The sequence below is a fragment of the Corapipo altera genome, unplaced genomic scaffold (genome assembly GCF_003945725.1).
Source record: "Corapipo altera isolate COAL_440 unplaced genomic scaffold, ASM394572v1 65, whole genome shotgun sequence".
In the NCBI taxonomy this organism is placed as follows: domain Eukaryota; kingdom Metazoa; phylum Chordata; class Aves; order Passeriformes; family Pipridae; genus Corapipo; species Corapipo altera.
Window position 1 is genome coordinate 566,803 of NW_020884891.1, and position 5,589 is coordinate 572,391.

Below are 5,589 nucleotides of genomic sequence, written 5' to 3' on the forward strand. Positions count from 1 at the left end.
ATACTTTTCTGACAGCTTTCCAAAGATATAATTATCATTGCTATAATAACAGTGACACTGACCCCCACACCATTACTAAGATTTAGTAAAGTTATGTGATACGTAGGGAATGTGTCCTATTAATCACAACAAATACTTGCCCCCCCCCCCTTAAAGTCAAGGCTTCAATTATTAAATCAAGGTATTAATAAAAGTTATTTTGGTTTAAAAGGATAAAACCTCGTCATAGTGGCGATCTGTCAGTGGAGTGACACAAATAAAGACTAATTTTCTAAAGCTTGGGAGAGCAAGAGTGAGCCTGTGCAGTTTGGGCATGCCAGGAGCAGTCAAGAGGTTAAAAGACACCAACAAATACAGTTTATTTTTATATACAGGTTTACTACATTCACTTGCACCTTTATAAGGAAAATAAAATCTAATATAAAGCGATAAAAATCTGAGAAGAATTCACATGTCTTGTGCAAGTGGAGTGGTAAGGCAAATTCAGCCCAGGACAATATTGAATTATAGGGTCACTGGGGTTGGAAAAGCCCTCTAAGATCATCCAGTCAAATCATTAACCCAGCACTACCAAGGCCACCACTAACCCATGTCCCCAAGTGCCACATCCACAGGGCTTTTAAATCCCTCCAGGGATGGGACTCCAGCAGTGCCCTGGGCAGCTGTGCCAGGGCTGGACAGCCCTTCCAGGGAACAATATAGGGACAACATAAGGCAATGTATGGGCACAAGCTCCATCACCACCAAAGAGCTCACCTGTGCCACTGCAGGGGGAGGAGGGAAGCTTTGGGAAAACACCTGGAGTTGATTGGAATGCACCCATTAATTTCAGTCTGCGTCAGAACAACTTTCTAATTGCTGCCAAGGATTTCAGATGGGATACACAGATTATTTTTACATGCACCGAAGAACACTTTGTTTTGACAGAACTATCACCGCTGTGAAAACCTAAACAACTTAAAGTCATCCTGCAAAGGACAAGATCAAAGTTTCTTCCCAATATCCCATCTAATCCTGCCCTCTGTCAGCAGGAAGCCGTTCCCCCTTGTCCTGTCTCCGGGCCCTTGTCCAAAGTCCCCCTCCAGCTCTCTTGGAGCCCCTTTAGGTACTGGAAGGGGTTCTAAGGCCTAATAGAAGGTGCAATTCCCTGGATGAATGCTCCAGCATTCCCAAGGGAAGCTGGGGTGCTCCTGTCCCCTCCTCCCCACACTCGTGCCCCGGGAGAGCCCCGACCTCCTGCGCCTTGTCAGGACAAGAATCAACTCGGTGCCAGAGAGCTTGAAATGCTCCTCTGCAACAGTCCTTTTTGTCATTCCTGCGGAGCTCCTTCATAATCCCCTTTGATCCCATGCCAAGTGCCAAGTCATCCCAAATAAGCCGCCGGAGCTCCTTGTAAACAACAACAACGGGAGCGTTCCCTCCTCCTCGCCTCTCCCCTTGCTCCTTTTGGGGCCGGGATCTCCAGGGAAGCTGCAGCTCCTGGATGACTCATTTATCACGACTCTGATTTTCAAGTTTATCAGCTGCTTTTCAGTCCCTGAACCACCTCAATCAACACAGATCCCAATTCCCACAGGGAGAAACCTCTGCCCCACCTGTGAGCAAAGGGCCCCTCCTACACCACTGAACCATTTCTGGCAGTGACATCTTCAAGACATCGTGAGCTGAGATTTTTGGAGCTGGCATCCCCCTCAGAGCTGAGCCAGACAAGAGCCTCCCATAAATTCTTCACACACTGCAAGGCACAGGGGAAAAAAATCCCCTGGAAAGCAGCTGTGATAGAACCAGTCATTCCTAGACTCCAACACCCCAAGAGATTCCCTATTTCAGAGCTATCAGCCACTTTTAGTAATAAAGGTAAAAGACAAAGGTATTAATAAATGGGAAGAGATCTGGAAATGAATAACCCCTTTGCCACTTATGGAACTAAAATATAGCTCTGAGTGATTAAGCAGCTTTTAAACATTGCCTTAAGCAAAACAGTAAGTCAGAAGGGTTTAGTAATACCACGTTTCTTGATACAGGCTTCCTTCAAAAGCTTTCACCCAGGAATGGTGGAAAACTGTGCCAAGCATTACCTCTGGGATAATTTTAGATAATTACATGATCATTCAGATATGGGCCAAAACCAGTTGACACCACTTAGAACCTTGAAATGGTTTGGGTTGGAAGGGACCTTAAAGCTCATCTTATTCCACCCCTGCCATGGGCAGGGACGCCTTCCACTAGACCAGGTTGCTCCAAGCCCCATCCAATCTGGCCTTGGACAATTCCAGGGGTTTAAAAATGCTGAAAAGCTTTTTCCTCTATAAAAACCCAGCAGAGCCCCTTGACCCTAAAGCAACATCCTCAAAGTGGAGAGAAGGGATGTGGTAAGGTTTTGTTGTGGTCCATCCTCTTCTCCATCCTCAAAGCATTTTTAGAGCAGTTTCTCTCCAGCCTCACCTGTGCAATGATTTTGATTCAGCCACCACCAGTACAACCCTGGAAAATCATCAGGACTTAACCAGGGAAAATTAATTACAGGAATAAAACTTCCTCATCAGTATTTAAGTATAATGACTATTTATTATTCAGTGTAATGGACAACAGAGCTGAAAGGGTGCAGGTTTCTGGTAGTCATTGTACATACACTTAATGAGAATTCAAAAGACATAATGAATTAGGATTCCCCTGTTGGGCACTGAGTATTTCTTCATTAAATTCTAATGAACTGGGAAGAGTATCAGGTTTGCTCATGCAGTGTATTTTCCCCCCTTTTTATGGTTATGTTTACATGCATTTAGCTAATCCTCATCATCCTTATGACAAAGAAGTGCTGAAGAAACATGTTTGTTAGGAATGGAAGGAAGATAAATATGCAAAGACAGAAGAGTCAGCAGCACCAATTATGTGAAATAATAGAATTTGTGCTGTACCCCACAGAACCCTTAGTGCCCAACCAGTCATTGTTTTTCTCTTCAGAAATCAGAGGATAAGACACAATCTCATTTAGCAATAAGATTGTGGCACACAGGGATGTAACTTCACTTGATTGCCACCTTTAGGAAAGGACTAAGTCCTGAAAACAGCACATGAGAGGGGTCAGTGCAGATAAATCCAAATTGCTCATCACAACGGATGGCAAGGGTGTTAACTGCCAAAAACAGCATAGAAAAAAAACCATCTACCTGAATAACTACTGCAGGTGTGACCATGATGCCACTGGAATAGTCCCCTGGAACAGGAGGTGGCTGAGCTGTGTGAGGGAAACAAACCCCAGGAGTTACAGGGAGCCTCTGTGTTTGGGGGCTCTTCTGAAGGACATCAAGAGGAGCTCCTGTGAATCTGGGATCTCTCCAACCTGAGTTACCATGAGTAATTTCCTATAAGTACGTTGTTGTTACAGAGTAAGAAACATAAAAACAATAATCTGGGCTACCATTAAGTCAAAAAAATATTTTCAAAAGGGCAGCAAGAGGTTTTGAAAGAGAGCATGGAAGTGGCTGCAGGAATCCCAGGACGTCCTGGTACTTCTCCCCAGAATTATGGCAAAGTGGAAATTCAATTGCAGAGCAGTTGTGGTCACTGTACTCACGTTGTGGGCAGAGCCTCTGCCCCCCTGTGGTCCCCTGGCCAGTGCCATGGGGCTGCCCCAGCTCTGCTCCTCCTGGGGGAATGTGCCCAGGAACGGGCCAGGTCCCAGTGTGGTGGCACTGCCTGTGCAGACCCCACAGTGACCCCTCCATCACTGCCTCCCACGTGGAAATCTGGGGGATTAGAGCACTTCATCTCCTCACTGGCTCTTGGCAAGACAAGCAAAGCAATTAGGCCGTTATGGCAATTTTATGGTGCTTATAAAATTAATTAGCCGCTTATTAATTAAAATTTGTCATTAATAATATTATTATTATCTTTTCTTCTAATTCCTTCTCTTCTCAAGCTCTGTTTGCTGGGGTTTTTCTGGGGTTTGTTATTTTTTTTTCCTCCTCTTGCTTTGCATTTCTTATTTGCTTCCCAGGACAGACACATCCCATCTCATACAGAGACCCTGGATGGGGAGAGCCAGTTTTCCCAGCTCAGCTTTGCTGTCCAGGATGAGCCTGGAGTCCATGGAGCCCCATGGCATCCAAGACAGTGGACACAACCCTGACAGAATTTGCCAGGGAAAGCCTTTGCATAAATCAGTGTTTTAGATCAAGGGGAAAATTCTCTTTTTTCAGAGACCTGGGATGTCTCCTGTTTGTTTTTTTTTTTAAAGCAGAGGATGCAGATAAAGCCTGGTGATGTGGAGTCTTCCCAAAGAGGCAACTCCTGGAGGGTAGTGTCATCCAGAGGTTAGGAACCACAGCACTTGTTCTTTGTGGACACCAGCCAGGGATTTTTTTTTTGGGGGGAGGGTGGGGTTGTTTGCTTGTTTGTTTTTTATCTCCACGTTGGGAATAATCTCCGAGAGGCAGTTTCATAAAATTTTACATGAATTTAAGACCAAAGTGTATTTTATTTGTACACTTGCCAGGATTTTGAAGTCTCCCTCCCAGGCTCCTGTCCTCTTTTCCAGCGTCTCCGGAGACTCCTTTGATGCTCCTTGCGTGAGAGATCCCACCACCCCACAACACCAGAGATTGTCTGAGTTGGAAACTTTCCCAGAACAAGTTTGCTGGTTAAAGGGCTCTATTTGCTATGAAATATGGCTCAGTGCACAGGGTCTTACCTTCAGTCCCCTCAGACTGTTGTCTCAGATGATGTTACCCAGCACCACACTCGATGTGCTCCCCTCTCCTGCAAGAGACACCAAAGAACTTTGTTATTGTCCATAAAATCCCTCCTGGGGCTCTGTGTGGCTTTGCCTGCTTTGTCCTGGGTTTTCATGGAGTTTTACAGCCCTATATTTGAGGCCAGATGGTGCCATGGACATACCCTGAGTGACCATGACCTGGTGCTGCACTGTGTGGGGCCTCTGGGGCACCTCCTACCACCTGGGTCCTGCCCTGGATGGGTGAGGGCACAGACCTGAGGGGAAGCAGCAGCATCACACGTGGGCATGGAGTTACTGCCAACCACATCCTGGGCTCATCCCCAGCGTGGGCAGCAGGTCAGGGAGGGGATTCTGCCCCTCTGCCCTGCCCAGGTGAGACCCCACTTGCAGAGCTGCCTCCAGCTCTGGGCACCCCAATATAAAGGGTGTGGAACTGCTGGAGTGAGTCCACCAAGGTGCTCCAAGGGCTGGAGCCCCTCTGCTCTGGAGCCAGGCTGGGAGAGCTGGGGGGGTTCACCTGGAGAAGAGAAGGCTTTGGGAGACCTGAGAGCCCCTTCCAGGAGCTAAAGGGGCTCCAGGAGAGCTGGAGAGGGACTTGGGACAAGGGATGGAGGGACAGGACAAGGGGGAATGGCTTCCCACTGACATAGGGCTGGATTAGCTTGGACACACCAGAGCCTGGGGAGCTGTAACCACCCCCAGCTCTTGGGATAAACCATGGGGAGCAGAGCCCTGTGTGAGCTGCAGCCGCGGCAGGACGGGGGGCACAGCAGCGCTGAGGTGCAGGATCAGTGCCGGGGTGCAGGATCGGTGCTGGGGTACAGGATCAGTGCTGGGGTGCAGGATCAGTG